The sequence below is a fragment of the Centrocercus urophasianus genome, unplaced genomic scaffold, assembly GCF_019232065.1.
Source record: "Centrocercus urophasianus isolate 14NV4802_14NV808 unplaced genomic scaffold, USGS_Curo_1.0 seq_2, whole genome shotgun sequence".
Lineage (NCBI taxonomy): Eukaryota > Metazoa > Chordata > Aves > Galliformes > Phasianidae > Centrocercus > Centrocercus urophasianus.
In genome coordinates, this window is record NW_024884755.1 from 2,938,086 (window position 1) to 2,964,549 (window position 26,464).

The window sequence follows — 26,464 nt, forward strand, 5'->3', positions numbered from 1 at the left end:
GAACAGTGTTATTGGGGTCTATTTGGCAGCAATTTGTAACATTACGCAAGGCAGATAAATATGGGTTGAGATAAAGCTAGCCAAAAAAATACCAGTCATGGATGCAGATGTCCCTGCTGAAGTTTTTGCACCTGGGCCATTTGGTATCCAAACTGACCTCATGACTGGCCACAATGGCTGACTTCTCTTCCTGAGCCAAAAGAAGAAAAGGCTTAAGTGGGTCCATATGGCACGCAACAATCGACAGCAAAGATGCATTGCCAACTTGGTATTGCAACTACAGTTTGTATTTCAATGTGCTGTGGAATTGGTTCACTATTCACAGAAGAGCAAGTACTGCCAGTAGCTTAATCTATGAATTTATCTAATTATGTCCTAAAAGCACTGGAGAACTGCAGTATGATTTCAGATGATGTGTGATGAAGCCAAAGTCAATTTAACCTGAACTGTGCACATTCCTATTTGTATCTAGAATCAAGAAGTTGAGCTTCTCTTATCTATAGTGACAGAAAATGTTGTATTTTACTGTATTCTAGGAGCAGTTGACTTTTAGGATTTAGAAGATGATAAAATTTACAAATATAATATCAAACATGATTATCTGTGACCTTGAAAGGCTTCTTGTTGTTCTTTTCCACTCTGGACTTCATAATAGAATTTATTTCAAAAACAATGATGCACATCTGAAATGAGTAAAAGACTTTTGATATAATTGCTGTGAAGCTAGAAAATCAAATGATATTACTGTAAAATCCTTGCAACAGCCTAGGCAATAACTTGACTATGTTTGAACGCTACAGCTCTGTTTGTTTAGTAGCTGTTCATTATGTAGTTTTATTGGTTATTTTTCCCTTTTATCCCTTGTTGATAGAGGTACTTAACTATTTATGAGTCTCTCCAACGGTGAAGTTTCTATTTCCTGGCTGGAATCCCAAGTGAGAGGAATGTAATGGTACGGGGTAGCGACATCTGCGTGTATTTATTCCATTGTGATATCTAGAAAAAGATTTATATATATGAGTCATTCTTTCTACCTGAAAGCAGGGTAAACATAGTTTGGATAAGTACATTGCCTTGTGACTGTGGTGTTCTTGTTGACTAATGGTAGATATGAATCAAACACATATTTGCATTTGATAACCCATACGGACACCTGTCCCTAAGACTATACTTAAACCAGCTGTGCTCAGGGTTAAGGGAATTTCTTTAAATGGTGCCTTTCTGGAGATACTGATTCTGCTTAGATGTGCTGTGATAGTATTTGAAGTACCAGTGGAAAATATAAGGCTGTATCCCATTGCCAAAAATACTCAGCAGATATAGTTTTCCATCAGCTTACTGGAATAAAAATTTTCTAATTACTTTTGATAGCTAAGTAGTATTTATTCTGAAATTTTCTAACATAGAAAAGCATTCCCACCTGCCCTATTTCCAGAAGATATCACTACCGGTTTATTTTTATGAAATTTCACTTTTTTTTACCTGTATGTTACTGGCATAAGCTCACATTTAAAATTTTCAAGTTGTCCTAGAGATATTTTTGCATTAAACCCTTTCATCTTTACATAGAAAAGAATCGCTTCCAAAAATCTACGCTTCTGGTCTGTAAGTGCATAAACCTGCATAAAAAACTTTTACTGAGCTGCTGTTAAAAACAGATTTTAAATAATTTCATATACAAATCCTATGCGGTCATGCTGATTACATGTTTATCTGGAATGGAAAATTTGGACTCGCTGTTTTTTTTATAACAAATTTAATTGCCCTCATGCTGCCATCAAATTTTCTCTGAAATTCTTCTGTACCTATAGTTCTCTCTGAAGTACTCTGTGAAGTCTAAAAAATAAAAAATCTCATAGCCTTCAAGTTAAGGTATATAGAAGCAACTGCTGTAAAAAACAGCAGTCAATCCAAACATATGGAAATGTTTGTAATAAAGAACCAAGTCATTAGACATCACTATGTGTGCCTCAGTAGAATCTATACCTATCTTAATATTAATTAAACCAAGCTATTCTCCTTGGAAAATCAAACACAATTTTGAAAGAAACTGTTTTAATCTGGGAAGAATCTTTTCTGATTATATACAACTCACTGTAACATCCACTTTAGGAATCGACATGGAAAATCATTAAACAATTAAAATTTGTAGGAACAAGACTTGGCCTTGAAAGAAGCTTTCCCGTAAGATCGTCATGTATGTTTTAATCATGCCCAATCTTGATCAAGTCATAATGAGAAATAAATTCCCTGCAGTGTAAAATTCACCAACTGAATTGTGCTAAAACCAGAGCTAGGGAAAATAACACAGATGGTTGACATGTCTCACAATGACCACAGTAAGTGCACTCTGCCAGCAGGAGAAATCCATGTATACTCCTGGAATATTATGTACTTTTTGTGCTAAATTCCCTGATGATATTTGACTATCACTGCACACCACACACTTGAGATAATGCAGATAATCATTTATAGATAAAAGCAAGGAATATCTACTTTAAAGGTAATGTTCCTCACCCACTAGTCACTCCTCAGATCTTTAAGTTTTCTAAAGACGATACTAAACTTGGAAGTTCTTAACTTGAGCTGATAACTGCACTCAAATTCTCTTTTAGTAACTAATCTTGTCTTCATTTGCAGACAGCAAGCTTGTCCACAAAGTACTCTTCATCCTCCTTAAAAGTAAATGACTCTTACCCAAATAATGCTTTCTGTGCCGTGAGCATCTTCCACTTTTATTCTCTGTGATTTTAATATCTTAAAAACATTTAGCAATTCTATAAAACTAAAGCACTTTCTTTCCTATGGCCTCTAGCACTGTGGAAAGTTTGACTGTCCTCAATGGCAGCTCTGGAAAGTGTTGATGTTGCTGTACCTTATCCAGAGTCCTCTTTTGTCTGACATAAAGGATGCAATTTCTGGAAGCAGATTTAGGCTGCAGGAAGCGAGATAATGCATGAAATTGAATGCTTTGTACACAGGGGTAAATAGAGGTATCTCTTGAAGAGAATCTGTTCCATTCAGCAATGTACAACCAGCACAGAAGGAGCTCTGTTGGCTCAGGGCTGAAGGAGAACTGATGAACAAAATTTGGGCTACAGGAATTTGACTATGTTTGATATCACTGAGAAGTGTGTGTGCTGGTCTCCTCTGAGAAACAAATGTAAGGAAGTTCTTTGACTTTGATAGCAGTCTGTCTTAGCTTTTGCTTCCCAGCAACCCACACCTCTTGTAAAGGGAATCACAGTGCAGCTGGAAAGGGTAATTGTAATGAACAGTGCAGGATTCATAATGGAATTTCACAGAAATATGTTAGTAATCTGAGAACCAGCCCTAGTTTGAATAGATATAAGAATGTTTTGTGGGGTTATGTTCATTGCTTTATCAGCTTGCAGGGAAAAGTTCTCCATTTTCTTTTGTGTGTGATTTCAGTACCGTGTGATGTGGGCAATGTTTCTTTTGTCTAACATGTAAAAGCATGGGCTGATGGAAAGAGAGTTTGTCCATTTGCAAAAACTGTAGGGAGGGTCTAAGTGCTTTCTTCTTTTAAGTGGTGGTTGAGGGTGCTTTCTTTATTCATCTAGCACTGTTAGCCAACAATTGTAATCATGAGTAAGTACAGCATGGCTCTTTTATGGTCATCCTTGGAGGGAGTTCAGTGTCCCAAGAAACTGTTTTCTTGAATTGTGTGTTAAGATACTTGCTGCATATTTCAGCCTGAGACTGCTTCAGATGCTAAGCAGCTCTTCAAAGACTGTGAAAAATACAGTGGTAGAAGAAACAATTAAATGTGCTAATAGTTATTAATTTAAAGGCACTCATGCCAAAGTCAATGTATGCTTATTTACTGTTCAAATGTTTCGGTAGCTTTATGTACCTTGCACTGTTTGTGGACTGTGGTTAGGCAAAGAACAGCTATAAAATAGTTTGATAAAATATTTCTTTAGCATGAATTTAAAAGAAAAAACAGTCTCACAGAATATTCTGCAAAGTGACTGGAGTCTCAGTCCAAGTATTTCTACCAGCAGTTCATGAGCGTTGTCCATTGTCACTGTGGTAGTACCATCCTGACCTTTCCTCAGACCATCTGGTATGCTTTTTGGATGGATGTTGCTGCTAACAATGCCCTGGTTCAAGCTGATCCTGGAGTGCAATTTAGGCATTGTTCACCAATGATTAATCAAGAAGAGGTTACATAATGAAGCCAGCATTAAAATGTATGGGCATGTGGCAAATCAGATTGAATGGCAATATCTCAGAATATATAGCATCATATTGTTGGGTTTCTTTTGTGGTTTTCACTCTCCTGGGGACCTGAGTATAGACTGTGACATGCTGAAAGCTCTGTTTATTTTACATTTTAAATGATTAGTGGAAGATTAAACTTTCATGCTAACTGAAAAATATAATGAAAATGCTAAATTCTGGGCTCCCTATCTAAATATTATTAGCTTTTACATGATGTATTTGGTTCTTTTGTTCTTGCTGACTCACAGTCCGTAGCCTTTCTTGTGTTAATGCATTTTAATCCCCTGTATAGAGTCTCTCAACAAAAAGACATTTTGATATAGTAGTGGAAAGGAGAAGAAGAAATATCCTAAACAGAGAAAATGATGCAGGGTTATTATTTTTAGCTACTTTCATCAAATATAAATGCTATCAAGAGCAGTGAAGAAATGAATTAGAAAAAATGGCTGTAATTTTTCAGTTGCAGACGGGAAGTTAAAGCTAGAATACATTAGGTAAAAGCGATGCTGTATATGTGTGCATTGTATGCTTACTTGTATTTGCTTCTGTCCTGCATTAAGGTGAAGCCCAGTTACTGCAAATTTCCAGACAAATCTCTGAATTCCAGGGAGGAGGAAAAAAAGCAAACCTGTAGGATAGTATCTATATCCTTGCTCTATTCTCAAAATGTCTAAAGGTTCTCAGGTATTAAAAATTTTTAAATAGCACTATTGTCCAAACAAGTAGTGATGCAGATTTTCCAGACCAGTTGTACCCCTCTAAAAAATATCGATACTTGCAAAAGACTCCCCTTTTCTAATCTGCAAATAGTTTGAATTGACCAAATACTTGTCTTTACAGCAGAAATCCTCTATCTTTGTAGCTATTAAAAACAATGGAAATGCTAGTCATTGCAAATGCAAATTCAGGTGAGTCAATGGATCTTTATTTGGGGTGGGGGGAAAGGGAAAGGAAGAGAGGAAATGAAATTTACTACTTTTGTTTCTGTTGTAGACTGGATTGTTACTGCTGAGGGAACCTGATTCTCTTTCAGTTTTTCAGTTATCTAGTTGGATGCATAACTAGAATTGGAGAGAAAAAAAAAAAAGCAATATCCTTTGCTGGTGTAATTTTAAGAAGAGGAGCGATTGGAAAGTATGGTTCTTCCCTTAAAACAGCACATCTGATGTTTTTACTCAAGGAGGGCCAAGAGATTGAACCATGTCACGGAAAGTCTGAGATATAATAAATTATATGCTTTTAGATGTCTGCTATTTTTTTTCATAATATAGCCTTCCATTGACTTTCACTAAAATTTTCCTACACTTTCCACTCTGAGACATCTGCAAAACATTCTAAAAGATAAAATCTCCAGGGTGTATATATCCCAAATCCAAAGCAATATGAATTTTAGTTAATATATCTTATTCCAAGAAATGTTTTTCATGTAATCTTTTATGAAAGACTTAGTTGTTGGATGTGAGATTCCATCTTCTTTAATATGCAGCAAACACCCAGCATGTTTTATTCAACGAGTCAGATCAGTAGTGTATTCAGACTATAAATTTGTACATTATGTACAGATAAAAAAAAAATACAATGCTAAGAAACTGGAGAAGAAATTTCCAGTTGAATTTTTTTTTGTTTGGGTTTATAAAAATAACTGTGGTGCATCAATTACTCCCTATTGCCATGGATACAAGCAATACCTTATTATATAACTGTACAGCTGTGCTTGGCTCTAATATGAAAAACAGATTTTTTTCATCTTTCCATTTCATAGTTACTGAACTGAGATAATAACGTCTCCTTTTACCTATGAATGTATTCCATTCCTTTACCATTCTCCGAAGTATTATTGATTAGAATTTCATTAAGGCATTTATAATAAAATCTATAGTAAATGTTCCTGTTCTCCTTCAAAGACACTGCTGTTGAAGGTCGTTCTGTTACATACAAGGGCTGCTCTGAAAGTAATACCTCCTATTTTATTATGTTGACCTGCAATGTCAGAGGCAGATTATGGTGGTATGGCAGTAGAGGTTGAACCTTCCCACCAGTATTCTGTTGTATTTTGCTGCCATGTGACAATTGACAGTCTGCCAAAATGTCTGACTTGGGAGTGCGTATGAAGCGAAGTTGTGTCATTGGATTCCTCCATGTGGAAAAATTCATGTTGACATGAATTGAAGCTTGCTGAATGTTCTGGAAACCAAACAGTGGATGTGAACACAGTGAGGGTGATGGGTGATGTGTTCTAGCAGTGTCAACAACAGTGCAAAAGACAAGTCACATTCATGACAGTAATGCAGATGTTTACAAGTGTAGCATACAGAATCTTGCTCATCGGTCGTTAAGATCAATAGCTGATGGTGGTGACCACATTTGAAGAAGTGTTACATAGTTGAGAATTTGATCTATCAAATACTGTTAGTGTGCTCTTTGCATCTGTTGTAGTTTCTATGGAAATGAGTGATAGGCATTACTTTCAGAGCAACCTACGTATTACACAAACAGCACAGTTATGGACCAGATGAGTGAAATGAAGGTTAAAAGGTCAAGCATTCAACAATAGTAGAACATCCAAATTGTTCATTTGTGCTATGTTGTCATCTTAAATCAGATAAGTGCATTTTTTACATAGTATTTATTTCAAGCTGTTAAAGAAACAATTCTGTAAGAAAATTATAAGTCTGGTCTAATTTGAGAAGAGTATATAATTCTGGTTGGCTTTTTTTTTTTTTTTTTGTAGAAATTGTCACTGCAGCTTAGAAACTAGATTAAACATTTCTTCACAAGCCTCGGTGGTAATGTGTCCATTCTACAGCTATGGATCTGAGATCTTTGCTGTAAGATTTACACACTTGTAAATCGTTCCATTAAGGTTCTCCGTGATCCGATTTCTCACAATACATGACTGAATGTGAGGAAGTTAATAATAGTATTGTTCCTGCAGACCTGTCTCAGAGCTTGAGCTCATGCTGAAACTGAGCTTCTGAGGTGGTGGAGCATGCAGTTAGCAATGTACTCTAGAAAATTAGGCCTAAAAACCAGAACAAATCTTGCTAATCAAGATGCAACATACTGGCCTGTTGTGCAAAAGCAGGGTAGCATGGTTCTTGAGCAACTACCCTGTGCCTTCAGTTCGTGCATCCTCACTACTGTACCATCTTCTCAATTTCCACTGCTGTTGAAATTCCCTTGATTTTCTAATATGTGACTGTTTATACTTGATCCACATCTCTCATTTGTATGATAGATTTCAGCTATGGTAGCATATGTGTTGGTTATTATCTCTTGGCTGTGTTAGCTATAATGTTTGAGTGGTCCTCACTGAATTAAATTAGTGTAATAAACGATATTTTGATATCACTGGTGATAAATGGAGTCCTTATAGAATAAGTGCTTATAGAGTTCAGAGAAAATCTGAAGGCATTACAACCAAGAACATATATTGAAACAATGACAAACTTTTACATCTATTTGTTTGTTTAGTTATGACAAGTTACGTGGCCAGTTAGGATTTTTGTCAACGTCAATTTATGTCTTCAATCATTGGAAGAAGTAATTACATATACCTGATGGCTTTATGTTAATGTGGCTGTGTTGCAGTAGAGGTCAGTGGAGATTTTAACTGAAGAATTTTGCTTTCAGTTACTAGCCCTTTTTGGTAAGTTATTGGCCTTGTATGGGGAATGTCTGTTCTGAAGTGCCTGTTCTGGCCCATCCTAGTCTGATGATTAGGGTTGCTGCAATGCTACATTTTATGCATAAAACATTTTATGCTGAGCAAGGCAGGAGATCTCTTCTGGTGCTGTTGTTAAGGAGGGACTGGACTCTCTGGGTTATCATTTATTTCTTTCGTCTTATAAGTCTTGTTTCAATTTCAAGTACCCAGATCCCTAAGCTATGTATATTAACTAAAGGTAAACTTCAGTGTTTTTGAGATCTTTTAGGCTTTACAGGCTTTTGGTTTTTTTCTTCCCTGTGAAGCTTAACAATTGCAAACCCCTCACCCCACTGTAGTTGAAGGGATGTGTGGAAGATCTGTCCTTCCAGTGTCACCTTATTAGGAAGAACTAAACACAAAGCAGGTGTTAGTTTGAAGCCGTGTTTTAAAGCGCCTGTTGTGGATCTGAGAATTGTTTTAAGCATATAACAGTTTGCTGCAATTAGGCACCAGCATTATCGCTTCAATTAGCCTTGGGCATAATCTTTCCTCTCCTATTTAGATCACACATCAGCACCAGTAGTTCATGCTGCACTTGTAAGTAATATACACTAAATTTATTCCACTCTTTCATTTGTTCCATTTTAATGCCTATTTGACGCACTATTTAAAATGTTTCATTTTACATAGAATAATTATTCATATATTAATTGTGCACTCATCTTTACTTTAGTGCCTTATCTGATTTTGCAGAATACAAGTCTGTATGTTACTGACTTCCAATTCTGTTACACACTAAACAAAGCCATTATGAATCCTGTTTATAATGGTGCCATTAAAAATGATGTGCTGTCAAGAATATCTCATAATGATGGTAGAGAATGTGTATTTTCAAAGATATTTAATGACTATATGGTTTTAAAACTGCAATGGAATACTTTTAATGGATTCCAATATAATAAATCAATCATGACTTGCTTGACTTAGCTGCATTATATTTGTTCTAACTGTGTGTTATGAAAAACTGCACAGCTGACTCTGGAATATTTTCCCCCTCACAGCCTGTGCACATTTTTCAGGTTTAGATCGTATATATGTATTTATTTGAAAGATCATTTACTAGATGATATTTTTTTTTCCACCAAATTTGTTATGTGGTTAAATAGGAACAATACACAGCACAACGTGCAATTTTAATTCAAAGTGATAAATGTTATTAGAAAACCTGTGAGCTCTCTTAAGGGAGAGCTTAAAGTATTCCTAACGGGTGAAATACTGCGAATAGTTATTAGATACTTCAGATGATTCCCAGTGCAACTGAAGTGCTGCAATTGCATGGAACACATAGTGAGAACAAGATGGAACCAATGCCTACTGCTGCAGCAGCAAGGAAAAAGAGTGACCCCAGAAGATATTCTGGAGGCAGAATCCTTGCTAGGTCCACGACTGTGGAATTAAAGACATTGGAGATGAGATTTAAGGATGCTGTTCCATCTCAAAGATATTTTTGCAGGTTCTGAGCTTACTGATTACTTTCCATAGAAATTATACTTCTTGGAGTGAATAGTAGACACATCTGTTTTGCTACCTCATTCTCTGTTGTCTAATGACAGATTGAAATGGTGGACAAATGGTTCAGGTTAGCGGAAGATGGAAATCTTTCTTTCCCTTGTTGTAGGTGTGTAAAAACAAAATAGAAAAATAGAATTTAGGTCTGGGGACATTTGTAGAAATGAGTTACAGCAGCGTATTGCTAAAAAGCACGTAACAGAAGCTGGAAGAGTATGAAAAGATGAGTACACAAACATGATCAGCAGAAGAAATAGAGCAATGACCAGAGGACAGGATTTGCATAGTGAGGCAGAATGGGATGGAAGTTTCCCTTCTCTTCTCTTTCCATCCACTGATAAATGAGTGTGAGTATGGCCGCTGGACAAGAGGATGTATAAGAGAATGTCATGGTTTTCAAACAGGAGCGGCCTGTAGAATATGTAGTTTTCGAAGTCTCGCATTAGAATTAGCTTTTATAATGTTTGTTCTTTGACAATCTGTCTGCAAACATTCAACAGCACTGGGATTCTACTTCAGTCTGGTGTAATGTTAGTCCTATGGGTATAGATTGTTTCTTTTCCTATGCACCTGGTAGTCTCCTGACACAAAAGCCATTCATTTGGGTTTTATGATGTACGGAGAACATAGGATTTTAACAAAAATTATATCAAGATACATTAGATTTCTTCTGGCTTTACTTCTCCCTGAGAAAAAAATGAGTTGCCACGTAATCATTTATTTTATTGTCAGGTGTTTTTGTGGAACTTATTTTTTGTGAAATTATCTCAGCTTTTGACAATTACAGATGAGTTTTGATAGGATGGTGATGGTATCAATGCCTCTTATAAGCAATTTAAATCAGCACAACTTAGTTTACTACATTTCCAATTCACTGGACCTCGAGACAAAGGATGTTAATTTCTAACCATGCTTCGGTCACGTGAAATAATTTGCAGAGAGAATCAGTAAAAATGTCATAAATACTATTTAGCATGTTTTGTAATCTTTGGCCAAAAACCAAGAACTTGAGAGGCTGCTATGTATTTAGACACAAGATCTAATTCTTAGGTATCTAGGTATGGTACAAATGAGCTACAAGATGTGCACTTGCTGATGTGTTGGTGGTATAGCCATGCCCCATATTTTCATCGTCACTAGGGTACTGTAGGGGAAGGGAGGTGAAGAAATTAATGTCCCTTATCTATTTCACCAGCACCAACAAGGAGAGAATTATTTGAGAAATGAATCAGAGAATGATACGAGCTCCTTATCAACAGCTGTCTGCTTCATGATGCACTGATAGAGAACCTTTCTCAAATATATCACTGGTTGCAAATAGTGTATATGTATGATATTCTGGATCTCAATTTTCTAACTCAAAACTCTGTACTGTACCGTCAGTATTTTTAGTTTCTGAATGACAGCAACAATGTTCCCTTCCCAGATATGCTCAGACTGCCAGCATAACGTTGGTGTCATACATTTTTCAGATGTCTAGTGTCTTCCTCAAGGCAGAAAATAAACAGAGCCCCAAGAAAGTAGTAAGAAAACAACGAACCCTAAACCAACTCTGAATATTCAGTACTTTGAAAATGAAGGAAGCAGAAGTAGATTCTCCTGGTATCTACTGTTGCCTTGACTTGTCATACGTTTTGCCAGAAAACATTTACCAGACTAGTTTCTTCAAGAAATTTGATTGTATTTTCTAGTGGAAACAGTGTTGTGAGTGTTAAAGAGAATGATTACATCTCTGATGAAAGCCACTTTTAGAGCCTCACACCTGTAACTTTAGACAGCTTGTAGGGTTGTTTTTTTTTTTTCTTCTTATTAAAGCAAAACCTGCTTTTGGAGCTTGTTGAATTTTTTATTTTCTGTACTGTTAGCTCCATAAATTGTTGAGGTATATCAGATTAGGCTGTGACATCCCAGGGAGTCTAACTGAAATGCTCAATAATCATGTTCTTTTTGTAGGACAGCCCACTGATGGTAATCTGTTTTAAAATTCATTCAAATATTCTGGCCAGTGTGAGATTTGGCCATATAGCTGAACAGGTGAGATAAAAATTGAGTGATGTGTACATGTGCACCATTTAGTTAAGAGCAAACCAATAATGCTTTAAATCATGGTTTTAAGTTTATTTCATTTTTATGTAAGGATACTGTTTCCATCTGAATTAATGGGTTATTTTAGAGTATAAACTTTTCTTTCTACCTAATGGTATTTTAGCATACAAAAATCAGTTTAAAGCTAAAAGAGTTTGAGAAAATAAAGATTGTGATTTAAGATTACTGTAGTTTTGTTGGAAATTTTTATGGAAGTTAAAGAAAGGAGATGCATTTGTTTATTACAGCCCCTCTCTCTGTCCATAACTTCAGATACGTGCTCTGTTTGCCCATACTGAACTGGATATACTTGTGCCCTCTTTCCTGCATGGTTATTGTATCATCGCTTCTTCGAGAACAGTTAATCATGTAATTGTTCTCAAACTATTTAATTTGGAGTGATTTGAGTTTATCAGAGACATGTTAGCGTCTAACTAATTTTTGATTGAACCAAAGTTAGAGATGGAACATGTAAATTATTATTCTGGACCAGCTAAGAGGGTGGGAACCTTTTAAATTGGAACAGTATGTGTGAACAGCTGCAGGTATTTATCACTTGATTGTCATGTATTTTTTCCATTTGCAGAATGAAACACAGGTTGTTGACTAGGGTGTAATCTGCACTTTCATTGTAGAAGTCGTGTTATGGTTACACATGTACCAGAAATGCACTGTAGTTAATGACAGTCATGCACTCTGACCCATATGTTTTTTTTCTTGCTTTGTCTGGAAAAAAAATCTAATTACAAAACCACATTAAATATCAAGTGATTAGAATCCAAATTAACATTAGGCTATTAGCCAAAAGCTTCTAATGCAGTGGCTGAACTTTGCAAGAAGATTTTAATAGAGGCTTGACTGCCTTTATCATGGATCTTTTGCATTAAATTTACATTAAACACATTATTAAGCAAAGCAATAATTCTGTGACATAATTCTGATTAATAATGTAAGTACTGCACAGTGAACTCAGAGGAAAAGTTCATTCTTTTTGTTTTGGTTATCATTCAAGGAGACAAACCAGGTTTATGTGTTTGTGGCATTCAACTACAGCTATGACTCGGACTTAGGATGCACGAATATTTTTGGCTGGTTAAAAAAGTAAACAAACAAATAAATATACATTTTAAATGATCTCATTAAGAGTCTTACATTCACTGGTGTTTGCCAGAATGCTACATCAAGAGTACCACTTTCTCATACCGTTTCTTAATGGTGCCACTGATTTGAAAGACCAGATTTTCAAAGAAGTTGAGAAACTTATAGCTTCCCTCAATGAGCTCTGAAAAGAATTTTAACACAACTCACAAGTATGTGGCAAACCTTTTCCATTTGTGAGAAGAACACTGTTCATTAGTTTCATGGCAGGAACAATGTGTCAGTGTTTTCCAGTATACCAGGTTAAGATAGGAGTTTTCTTCAGTATTAATAAATGAATATTGAAAATTATTATGGTTTTATGCATTTGTATGTAAAAAGCTGTTGGGAACCAAGAATTCTTCTTCAAAAAGCTTAGAGATTAATGGATTTTAAATGGTTGAGAAACATTGACCTGTATAATAACAGTGGGGTCATTTGTTTCCTCCTAATTAGATTCACAAACAGCCAGCAGAATTGGCAGGAAACCATCTGCTAAAAGGAAGATTCATACATTTCATCTGTCTAGGATTAAAATGACTCCTTGCAACTCAGATACAATCGCCTATAGACAGATCTGTGGCCCTAGACACTTGTTTGATAGCAGGCACATCAGTATGTGAAAGATAAAACAAAGCTGAGTTGGTCAGTACGTAGATGTATGTTAGAAAGCGGAGAATCCACTTCCAGGAGTTCCTTCTCCTGAAGGAGAAGACAAGATGGATTTGCAAGACAGCAAGCCAAGATGGCAGCAGTTCTGCCTGTGCACAAAGCACGTTTCATGCTGCGGAACTTGGCGGGCAGAAATGCAGCATCTTTAAGCTGAGGGCTTAAACGGTGTGTTTTTAGAATTACTGACTTAGGTTTGAATGCCTAAGTTGCATTTTAAGTCTTGTCCAGATCTAGGGCTGATGCACTGTTGGTCTAGGTCACATACATATCCAAGATACATATCACCAGAGGGCAGTACTAAACTGGGAACTAAAATTTTATTTTCACGTGTAATTCATGTGTGTGCGGAAAAAAGCTGCTTTTGTTCTGCTTCAGATATTACTATTTTAAAGCCAGCTTTTTTTTATTTAAGACTTACGTATTTCTGGTTTTAAAAGCCATGAGAAACATGGTGCTTTTAATTAGGGCGAGGAAAATATCTGTGGAACATTACTTTTTGGAGTCCAGAAAAAAGTATTTGCTGTCAATTTCTCAAGCACCAAAATATCTTTTGTTATATATTTCTCGTGAACATGTCAAGATTCAAAAACAGATTACTTGACAAGTTTTTCCAGTCTGTGCTTAGCCTCCCCAGCAGCCCAGGTGACTGAGAAGGCAAGCTGCGAGCATGGCCTGTGCTGCTCATCCAGGGAATTAGCAACCTTGCTTTGAAAGCATGGCCTGTGTCACGTAGAGAGGCAGACCTGGCACACAAAGAGTTACTGTAATTTGCATCAAAATGCCAGTAAAGTGCAAACGCTGCTTCATTAATATGAATGAAGTTCACAGTATATTTACAAATTACACAAAGCCCCCCATTTAAAAATATATATATTTGATGCAAGTCACACACTGTGTGTATGTGAAGCTGTTTCTGATACTGGCATAACATGGCATGACAATAAGTAAATATAATGGTTGTCTTCATCTTCATTGACACAGGAACTTAGATTGGGCACTGACAGTAACAGATGTAGTGCTGGATATTAGTTGAAATGAACTCCAGTATAGTATATCATGGTAATAGGCTTTGTCAATATGAAGCATGCTGTAAAAGCAGGAGCTTAAATCTGCATGAAGAAGGGAAAAAGGGGTCAGATTGAAAAGGACGTGTCTTTAGTGGTGATATGAGGCTTGTGCATTTCTAGGAAGCATCATGCACATAGATGTGAAATAATGAGATGCTGAAGCATTGAAAGTATTTTATTAACAAGAGACTGTTTTCTCGTTACTCTGTGATAATGAGGAAGATTGGTCTGTGGGAAAAAAGTAGGATGCAAAACTGTGGTCTAGTATGTGGTAAAATCACATAAAATAGTCTCAGACATTAAGACATAGCATAACAAATGCAAATAGAGGCTTATGCCCGAAAAATGATGCTTATCTTTCATTCACACTTGTGAATCACCCTCATGAGAGTGTGTTTTGTTATGAGATCAATGAAATAAAAAATCTCTCTCTGGACAAGATTACACAAAAATCATTAATATTTATGTTACGAAAAATACAGTATCTAAGCTAAGTTGGAAATAGAATTACTTCAACTTCACTCAGCTTACAGACTTTTTTTAAAAAATACTGCAATCTAATTCAAGAACACTACGCTCTGGTGTCGTAACTATTTAGTTTCACAGTAATGAGCTCATCTTTTCAGGAAGAATTAAATTCCTGACCAATCCCAGAGATTAAAACAATATCGTAGGACTGCGCCATTTCTTACACATTCATTACTATCATAAACCTAAATATCAAACTATAGTTGTGTAACTATTCAGATTGTTCAGTTGATACTTTGTGAAGAATGAGGATTTGGAGAGTTGGGTGGTCTGTGTTTTATTTTAATAAGAAGCAAAGCTATATTTTTCCATGGATTAAGTCCAACACAGAGAGAACTGTCAGTGTGAAAACAATAGAATTTATCTCCACTGATGTAGCTTGACATATGAACAAGAGCCTGAATTGTTGCCATGGCAATAAATGTGTAGGACTTATGCATGCATTTTCTGCTATAGGATTTTGATTAATGGCATTGACTAAATAGTCTGAAATAGAAGAAACACTGCATCAGGCCTGAGAACAGAAATGGCCTGGAATGGGTCTGCACACCCTTCTGCACACTTTTACTGGTAAAATAGAACTGTGGTTGAAATTGGAGTTAAGTCTCCAGTAAAGAACCAATGGTGGATTTAGCACTTAAAATTTAAAATGAAACGACAGTCTCTAGAACTGTATTGGAAAACACTTTTTTATATTTTCACAGATTATATTTCTACATTTGGGTGAATTGTTTGAATGATACAAGTAGGAATTTTCCTTTATTAGTTGCTATAGACTCAATAAATGTCTTGATTTAGAAGACGAGTAAGCATCTAACACTGATTCATTCATTAAGTTCCTGCAAAAGTGGAAGAAGTACATGTCAGTAACCTTCTCATGAAGCTCACTGGGAATGGCTTCATGAAGAGGTTGGTCAGAACTTACCAGAAATGACTCTAAATGAGGTGTCTTTTGAATTCGAATTGATCTAGTTGAAAATATTAAAAGCTTATGATTTATCTGTATTTGTGTACACATAATGCAGATGTGTATACTCATCAGTGGATGAACTGAGATAGCCATAGTGAATTTTTAATGCTAAGTATATTGTGAGAGAAACGGAAGATTCTGTGTAGTATTTTACAATACCAATTTTTTTTTCCAGTGATTCTGGTGCTCTGGAGCACCAATTATATATGTTTGTGGCATTTAAAAAATAAATTAGGGAGCCTTGAAAACAAACTCAATTCTACAATGCAAAAAATATCTACAGTAAGAACATGCTCATTCTTGACATGATTTTGAATATATTTTCTTCCCATATTTGTTCATCATAAGAGCTATTTGTGCTTAATCAAGGGTTCAGCTTTTCTACAGCTCATCATCTGTTCCTAATCAACCCTGTCGAGAAATCAGGCTGCAGAATTTATGACGTTGCCATCATTTCTATGGTAATAGGATAGTTGATGAGCAGTGTTATTACTTCTTTGTAGGATCAGAGATAAGAAAGACTGGACTGTGGGAGGTGTAATTAACAGGGACGCAACTATCTCTAGTTGAAGAAAATGGCAGCATAGGAAATGATGGGCAATTAAAAGTGTTTTGCGTAAGGGTTCCATTCCAATTTGCCTCAGTGCAAAGTTTGCAATTATTTTATAAGCTCATTGGTACTTTAAGTAATACTCTTAGAAATACTAATTATTGGTGAATGTTTCAGTGTCTGGCCCATTATATATTACGTATGCTCTCTTGATTCTTGCTGTGGTAACTACTAATTGCCAGCTTTTAAGACAAGAGGAGACTTTAAAACTATGTTTGTGATCCCTGTGCTTCCAATCTCCTACTGATATTCTCTGTCATATTGGCACATGTGTCTCCCTGGTGGAATGTGGTGGTGGTGGAACTGGTTCCTTGTGATTCAGGCATTTTCTAAGACTTAAACAGCATTGAAGGGACTTCGGGTTGATCTTTATGCTTGAAAACTTGGAAGCAAAGAGAAAAGCATTTCTAAATGAGACTACCATGCTTGTGTCTGAACCCATTAGTTGATTAATGCTGGTTGTTTGGGCCTTGCTACCTGCTAGTGGGCAGCGTGCTTTACATCCATAACTGTGACTTTCTGCCTACTTTCCACACCTTTTCCAAAGCAAGCAAGAAGGAAAGGTAGATGCATAGGGCTTACTTTCAGGATAAAAATATTTAATATCATTGGCTTATGCTTGTGGAGTGTTGTTACAGTGTTTGGTGCATTTCTGTATAAGTTTCATGCTTCTGGCACTTGTAATGACTCCCAAAGCTCTGTCTTGTTTCAGGACATACAGGACCCAGGTCTTCCATTGATATGGCATGACAGATCTACCTGTCTTAGCTGTGCTGTGCTTAGTGCAGAGGTACCATCCTTGGAAAGGAAAGATTTTGTCCTAAGTAGACACATTATCTGAGATAGCAACTAGCTATGGGATGAACCACAGCAGGGAAAATAAGGCAACACACTGGTACTGATGTTCAACGTATTGAAGATCTAACCAGGACAGATCCTGGAGGTACTACTTTATTTTCATCTGATTAACCCAGTCTGTCTTAAGTGAGAAAAACTTACACAAATCTGTTTGCCCTAACATGAAAAACAAAAGCCTTCTGTGGTATTAAAGTACCGTTAAAGTATTTTAATGGTTCTCACCAGTATCTGTATATGAATAATGGGTCACGTATAAAAAAGCACCAAACTCATTTCCTTGCACTTTAAAGAAGTAGCTCTGAAACTATCTCCCATTGTAGGCCAAAGGGGACTGTCAAAACAGAGAATATTTCAACACATTCATGTGGTTGACAGGTGATCACCTTAATAAGCTGATGATCAGAGATCTTGTAGTTCTCAGGCAAGAAGACAGACAGACCAATTATCCTGATTCAGCCTCAAAAACATAACGGACTTGAACAGAATCTCAGAGTCTCCTGGAGGACATTGGAAGTGAGTGAGAAGCTGAAGACTTAGTGAACCGTCATCATGATATGTTGGCTTTTGTGTATGCTAGCCAGCAGTGAGTAATATGATCAACACTCTGGTTCTGAAATGAATATCCTCGCCTTATCACACAGCTACTCTCAATTTTCTGACTGCTGTTGCCTGATGAAAAGCAGAGTAGGAATTCAAATGACAGTGATAATCTCACACTCCCATGTTTGTTTGTTTCAAAAAAGATTTCTCCCTCCAGAGGCTATTCTGAAGTTCCATTGCTCATTTACTGCCATCCAGTTTTGAATGTTGTTTCAAAGCAACCTAGAGAGAAGCTAGTTAATCTGATGTAACTGAAGCAAGTACCCAAGCCTGCCGTGATGCAATTTTAGACTGGATTGTAGAACTGAAGGCAACCATGGAGGATGCTGTCAAGTAGGACATAAGGCTCTGCACTGTGTGAGGCAAACTTTTCTTTTGAACTTTAAAATATCTGGTCACAACTTACGTTATGCTTCTTAACTCTGGAGTCCTCAAGAATTCCTTTATTTGGCCCTTTTCAGCACCTATTTGAAACCAAATGTTGTGTCTGCACTGCCTTAAACAGTCCATCAACAAAGCAGTCAAACTGACATACAACTGTCAACTTTTTCTCTGTTTACATCTGTGCAATCCAGACAATCCAGTGTTTCAAAGGGATCAGATCATGTGTAAATGTAACTGTCTGAATCTGAAGTTGAGTACAATAGAGGCAGTGGTCTTTAGCCAGAAAGAACTGCTGAGATAGTCCACAGTTGTTCATGATAGCAAACAAGCTCAACCTATAGTTTAGTCTTGACAGTAAGCTTCCTCAAATGGCATCTCATGAAACATTTTCTGTTGTTGCTGAAATTCCAGCTGTATTCCAGTCTATCCTGCAGTGTAAATATATTGCTTTGGCTGTTAACATTTTTGTCACCTTTCAGTTGCATTGCAGAAATATCATTTGGGTGAAATCTGCAGTGCTATATTTCTTTAACAGTTGAACTTTAACACAATCCAGATTAAAGAACACAGTTGGAAAAGAGCATTTTCTCAATAGTTGTCCAGATTATGCAGTGAACCATCTACAAAAAAACAGTCCAGACTGGCTCCAGACAACAACATAGACTGCAAGGTATTTTTATTTATTTTTTCAGCCTTAACTTCATTAAGTGACTTAAAGCACAAAAAGAAATTCTACATGAAATTTATTTTCCAAAATATGTTTAGTTATGCTTCAATATATCACTGGAACATATCTCTGCTACTATAGCAAAGAAATCTACAGACATACGTTGATTATCTTCATTAACAGATTTTAGTATTTGTCCATTTTGATGCAACTTTGTTATTCTCCCCTGTAAATCATTTTGGGTTTGGTTGCAAGTCAAGGTGACGGTTAATAAGAACTCAGAAGTTTTTGCAGGTCAGATATATCCATGCAGTTTCAGTCAGGAATTCATTTTTTTGTCAAAAGGTAAATCTGTTCACGGTTGCAGCTGATAATTTCTACTATTACCACATGAAGAGTTGCCTATGAAAGTGAGATATTTGCTTTCTTGCACCATTTGCAAGTCACAGAGTGACAGAATTGTGGTGGCTGGAAGGGACCTCTGGAGACCCTGCAGCAGGTTACACAGGAAAGCATCCAGGCAGGTTTTGGATATCCCCAGAGACAGAGATTCCCAAATTTCTCTCAGCAGTCTGTTCCAGTGCCCTGTCACCCTCACAGAAAAGAAGTTTTTCCTCATGTTTGTATGAAGTGTTCCAGTTTGTTAGCATGCAAGCACAAGCATTACTTTTTTCCGACATAAATGGACTGAATTAATGGAGAAGCTAGCAACAAATTTATGTCACAGTGAAAGAAGGGTTTGAGAGTTCTGTTGTATCCACAATTCATTCGTTCCATGCTGTGCTTTTGTTATAGTCTGCCTCTTCATGATGATCAGTTGACTCACTCAAATACATGTGGGCTGAAGGATGTTATACCACTGCAAAACATTTTATGCAAAGAGATCAGCTCTGATATTGGTTGGGCTTGAAGTCATGCTGCAAGCAATAACTAAATACTGAATCTGCACATACATGTGGATACTTGTTTGTTTATGGAAGTTGTTGCCTACGGAGAGAGAGGCTTTGAATTAGGATTTGTTCAGCAAGACTTGGGTAGGGGGGAGAGGGCAGAAAAACATTTGTTATGGGCCAGGCTGTATTTTCTAGTGTGACTTGGATGTTGTACAAGCCAAATATGTCTGTAGAGTTCACAAAGGGTGCTGACATATGAAATCCAAGAGAGAACTGAATCAAGGTAAGTCTTTTCAGTGTTAGTCTGACTTCTGTAAAATTCATGTTCACTTAAGGAAGAAACTTTCAGGACTCCATCACACTTTAAATCCACTTTATGTTGGTTCTGACACACTTTTTCTAAAGCAGACATTCCAGGATTCAATTTCTGTCACTTTTATATGGGTTTATATAAATGCACAGTTTGTGGAAGGCAAGAGTAACCGAAACATGAGTAAAAGACAGTGAAGAGCAAAACGGGGAATATTTTAAAAAATCTGTATCATTTGGTATCGATATTCTATCTGTATAATGAACACTGCACAACAAAATGCAAATGTGTGATAATTGCTAGCGTATAGGACTATTTTTTCAGTATTTCATCAATAAGGTAGATTGCTAATATTCACTGAATTTTACTGGGTGAAATATCCATTTGCAAATATTTCTTTTCGGAAGCTAAGAAAATGCATGCTGGAAAATGAGTCTGCAATTTAAAGTTTATCTCCATTGATATTTTGCTTAGCTAAAATATTTTTAATTGCATTTGCCTTCTGGATATGCAGTTCTTATCATATCAAATTATCATGTAATCTCCAGGGTCTATAACACAACATATGTGTTTATTAGCCAGTAATATCTGATGTGGCAGTTTTAACTATACACGGAGTTAGTCAGCTACCTTTAGGATCCGCATAGATGATCGATTTGAGAGCTGATGTTCCTCTCCCTTTTGTTTTTAAATGCACACAGATGTCCTCAGCAGTGTTCACACTTTGGTGCAGTTTTTTTTTTTTGTAACTCTCAATCAAATTAAATGTTAAATTACATATTGTAATCACATAGTGTACATTTTATACCATGACAAGTTTTAATAATAGATTTTTCTTTTTAAGGAAGTACCTTTGATGCAGTCTCATCAAACAAGAGAGTCTGCCTTAAAAGAAAAAAAAAAAAAGCAAAAAAAAAAAAAAAAAAAAGCTGTTTCATTTTATATTGGAAAAATACAATGTGACATCTGGAGAATAAATTGTTCAGTCAGCCAGAAATACGCCTTGTAAAAATTGCTTAGGTTTCTGTAACAAGATTATTTACTGCGACTGTTCACCTATAATACAGCACACTTCTGAAATGGACCTTTTATGAAACACATCAAGCACTGTGGAAATGTATTCAGTGCATTAATCTACAACACTATGCACTTTACAATACTTCTAGAACAGATTTTGAAACTCACACCATCTAATGAGACAGAAAGCTTTTTCTTTATATTCATTCCAGTCACATTTTATGCTAAACCTTCATGTTATTTAACATAATGCAATAGGGTTTTGTTTTGTTTGTTTTTATAAAATGCAAACAAACACAACATATTACCCTTCAGTAGACAAGTGAGCTCAGGCTGTTCTCTGCTTGTTTCCGTTGCCTGTGCATAAGACAGAAGCCATGTGTACCTTGTGCTCTAGAGCTTTGTAAATGTTGAGGCACCTCAAAATGTATCAGTTTTCATAATGGGCATGTGCAATTAGTGGCAAGAGCCAATCATGACCTTTTAAAGCCAAGAGCCTAATATGGAGAGGGTAGAATTACTAAGAGTCTAGGTGTCTCAATGAAGAATCACAGGAAAAATTGAAGCAGTGAAAGGGACACATTTTCGCCTTGTTCTTAGCACTGGATTTGCAAAGAGCTAAATGTTTTCCATAACAAAATGGTTTCTGGGTCTGAGTGAAGCCATAACTAGAGACAGGATGAAAGCTGATTCAGGAAATATGCAGTTCTAATATGTGTGAATACTTATTGTCTAAATCCCAAGCAAGACAGCCATGAGAAAATGTTTATTTTTTTTTTCTTGTAATGTATGTCATAACAAAGTAGCAAGGGTGATTCTTGGTATGGGATTCATAATCACTGCATTCAAACTGTTAGATGGTTAGTGAGTTAGGCTGCTAAAGCAACAGAAATGGTGATTGTCACAGAAGAGGTATTTTACAGTTTCTAAACACAGAAGGCAGTCTTTAATTGCTTTCTTGCCTGAAAATAGAAAGAATATTCACGACAGGCAATAAAATTGCATGAATCACATGTTGGAATGCTTGATTCAGATATTGGGTCTGGCATATTTTGGCAAGTCAGAGTGTCCCAAAACAACTTATTTTCTCAAGAAGTCCATTACAAAAATGAGAATCAAGATCATAAAATTCCTGAACTGTCAATTGTCATTAGGGATGTAGGTTGTAAGAGAAACCAGATGGAGCATAGGAATGCAGCACACAAGTGAAAAGTATATAAAAATGCACTTAATTTTCAGTTCAACTTTCCTTTTGTTCCAGCAGCATGGTTTATAAGAGGATCTCAGCACAGGTAAGTTAAGGCCTACCTCCAGCCTTTGGGGTATGCATTCAAACCTGCCCAGATCTCCTGCTTGCTTAAATTATATTATTATGGATAGTAGTCCAAAATGCTTGTGAGTTTTTGGAATAGGATCTCAACCAAGAGATTGCAACTGTGGTTGATGATTAGGTTAAAAGAAGATATTACCTTGCTGTTATTTTAAGATGATATGAGTGTGGTGAGGCAATGGAGCATGTTGCCTAGAGAGGCTGTGAATGCCCCATCCCTGGAAGTGCTCAGGACCAGGCTGGATGGGCTTTGGAAAATGTGGTCTAGTGGATTGGAACTATATGCCATGGGTTGAAACCATTCTGTAATCATAAGAGAGAAGTAGCATTATATTTATTGATATAAAATAGTCATTTAACAAATTGTTTCAGATGGCTGGATACTTTTGATTATTGACTGCATAGTAGATAGGTTTAAATACATGTGTCCAGAGACCCTCCCATCGAGTCCTGAGGTGCAGAATGGACACCTTTGCTTTCTGAACTCCTTGAACCACAGAAGGAGGGAGCCCAGGTGCAGCTGAATCCACTCCTAGTCCCAGGCTTGGTCAACAGTTTATGTCGAAGTGATTGTATATGAAAAATAGAAGCTAACAAAGCTTAAAGATACTGTTAGTCACTGAGAATATCTGTAAGGCATCTTGATATCAAGATGGGAGGGACTTCTGCATAGAGGTGACCTTGAGAGCTGTCCCTGCTCCAGGGGAGATGTTGTCAGCACACTGCCTTGAAGGGGCTCTTGGGCTGTTCACTATTTGTAAGATAAGAGAGAGTTTTCTGGTTTTTTTTTGTTTTTTTTTTTGATGCTCAATTGCCCCTCAGTTTTTGTACCAGGTGTCTGGTAGTTAGTGTTAGTTCTTTCAGCATTCAGTTTGAGGCGTCTGTGATTGTTATCCATCTGCAAGACAACCCAAACCATTCTGTGATGTTACCCTTTGGAGAAAGCTAAAACTCATCAACTGGAAGCAATAGGCTATCATTTCTTGAACTTTTAGCTTCTGTTACAGACTCAATGATGGGTAACCCTCCCATATCATCTTGTTATTCTAATACTTGTTTATCTTATTTGTAGTTTGAATTGTGTTTTGAATATATCAACTATTATTAAGTGGATTTTTTTCTATTATTTATATTTAAAAACCCTTTGTTAGGAAATGGAAGTCATTTATGGCAGCCTATGGCAATAGATGATATTTTCAGCCAGAAATTGTCACCTGTCTTCCTTCTCTCAAAGATCTTGCTAATATTTCTTCTGTGTTTTCCCACTTAAATCATCCAAAGATTGTGAGTATTTTTCTTTAGATGACTTCCGATGTTGTCATTTTTGTCAGTCTTCAGCTGTTCAATTCTTGCTGGACTCGTGATTTCCTGCAGATTTTATTCTTTCTTCCCAGAATGATTCATGTTGTTTTCTAGAAACAGAGTCTACTGTACATTTACTTCTTTTGTCATCAGAATACCCATGCCATTAGAAGTAATGCTGCTTCCTGTAATAACCTCTTGTTTCTTGTGCACTTAAAGATGTCATAATTTATCTCAACTATTGTTACAACATTCCTTTTATTTTCCATCTTTATTTGCGTGATTGCTTTTGTACTACGCCCTATTTTGTAGTGTTGGTGCTTTATCTGTCTCATATGATTTATTTTGGTTATGATTTTGTTTGATATCCTTGATTGCCCATATACACAGTGATTTAGAGTTTGTTAGCCAAGAAAATTAAGCATATGCTATCATATAATGCATGTAATTTTAAGTGGGAATGAACAATGTTGTATTTTATACAATTAATATCCTAAAGAAAAAAAAAAGAATTAAAGATGAAACAAAGCAATCATTTTACTCAATATGTACTTATTTGTATAGCAAACAGGGAACTGAATCAAATCTAACTTCAGATATCACTGATGTTTTCTTAAAAACTGAATTAAAACTAAAACACCTTGCTGTGTATGTGTATACATGACAATCAGAAATCAGAATCAAAAGGAAGTTGAGCTAACTCCTCACACCACTGAAACTGTCAGGGCTTTTTGTATGAAAGAGCCGCTGAAAGAACATTTTCCCTGTACATGCTCTGCAGATTGAAGTGCAGCAAGATGAATTTGCTTGTAGATTCATGGCTACAGTGTATGACAGCCTTTAAAACTTCCAGAGATTTTTCCTGTTCAATTTTGATTCTGCACTGATCTTACAATATTCTTCTCTGTGCTCAGTAAGCCTTGGTCAGCTACATGGACTTACTAGGCCTTTGTAAAAACAAACAAACAAACAAGCAAATTTCAGTATTAGAATAAAAATCCCCAATAAAAGGACATGAAATAAACAAGCTTCTTCGCTGTGGAACCTCGTATAAAACACACACAGTAAGGTAGAGCATATAATAGTAACAGTAAATCAGTCACTATGCAGCAAAATGGAAAGGCTGCAGAAATGGAAAAATGCAAAGCATAACACTTGAAATAGGAAAATATGTACATTCTGGAATTAGGACTAGAATCCAAACTGCACGTAATCGCCATTCCTCAAGACAGCACAACTGCTCTCCATGGCTCTTGTAGGAAGCCAGTCCTCAGTTCTGGAGGAATTTGCTCTTTAGCTCCAGTATCAGCCGCCAAATGTTTAAATGATTTGTAGCCACTGTGGCCATTTTTTGTATTCCCTTCAATAGATTTGCCAAATAATTGTAGTTGCAAGTTGTCAAGGAAAGATGCAGATGATGCTAATCTCATATTCCCATGCTGTAACACTGCTATCCAACCCAGTCCTTTGGCCCTTTTCTCTTGACGAGTCATGAGTCAGCTCTTCTGCTGCATTTGAAAAGTATTTGAAAAGGGAGAAGATATGCTGCTGTGCAGTAACTACATTTGTGTGTTTTCCCTGTTACAGACTTGAGCTGACACCTTGACTTCACTGTGTGGGTGGACACAGAAGAGCCATGGAGTATTACCTTCAGCCTTCTCTCAGACATCCTCCCTTGGATTGGTGAGTGGAGCCTCACGTTTGTGCGGAAGGGGGTTGAGGGAGGGGCTGGAACAGCAGAAAGGAGTGTCCTTAACCCAAAACGTGGTGCAGCTTCATGGGCTGTGTGGCAGATCCACGGAGCATCTCGTGGAGTCTCCAAACCAACTCAGACTGTGCGCTGGTGTAAACCATTCTAGGACACCAGTAAGGGAGGAATAACCCAACTGATTGTTTCATTAAAGAAAGTAGCTGGAGATATCAGCCTTACACTGACAAAAGAAGGAAAACTGTATGATGTTTCTAAAAAAAGCTTACTCCAAGTACTAAGTATCAGTTCAGACATGCAAAAATGCATCTAGGTCATTATGAAGAAGCAAGTTTTTGTACCAGATTCAAAACCTAAAGGACTTAAGGAACCTGTATTGGCTGAAAAACTTAAACAGAAATATATATAATTTTCTCTGCTGAAATTTCCATCTCCTTAAAAATATGCAGTAAAACTACTGAAAAGGATTTCCTTCTATAACGTGATCCTAAAAATGATTTTCAAAATAATCTCTGGATATTCAAACGTGCAAATATTTTGTCAGTGTGTGAAAAACAGTTTTGCTCTTATAGGAGAAATGCTCATTAAATTTTCTCAGCTGGTATGGAAGCTAAACACCTGGGTAGATATTATCCATTTCCTTGATAAATGTGGGGCTAAATGTTCTAGTTTTTACAGCTTGAAGCATGATGTTTGATTGTGTAAGGCCTTATTAGCCTGATCTGTATTAGGTTACTTACTAATGATGAAACAAAAGCAAAATAATATGGTAAGAAAATCAGGAAAAATTCAAGAATTAGTTCTACAGCTTGCTTTGCACTCCTACACAAGGAAGTCCAGGCAGGAATTCTGCCTATGTC

At 36.5% G+C, this 26,464-nt stretch overlaps 1 protein-coding gene across 12 annotated transcripts in view; it reads left to right on the forward strand.

The window, feature by feature from the left end:
• TOX3 (TOX high mobility group box family member 3) overlaps nt 1–26,464 on the forward strand; it is a 238,701-nt gene that overhangs the window by 98,655 nt on the left and 113,582 nt on the right. For 9 of the 12 annotated variants that reach the window (XM_042821635.1, XM_042821639.1, XM_042821634.1 and 6 more), the window contains one exon: nt 25,484–25,579. The gene's annotated coding sequence lies outside the window, so the exon portion shown is untranslated. Of the gene's footprint in view, nt 1–1,569; nt 1,606–22,525; nt 22,557–25,483; nt 25,580–26,464 lie in introns of all 12 variants that reach the window. The other 3 variants (XM_042821637.1, XM_042821638.1, XM_042821645.1) reach the window with 3 other exon arrangements.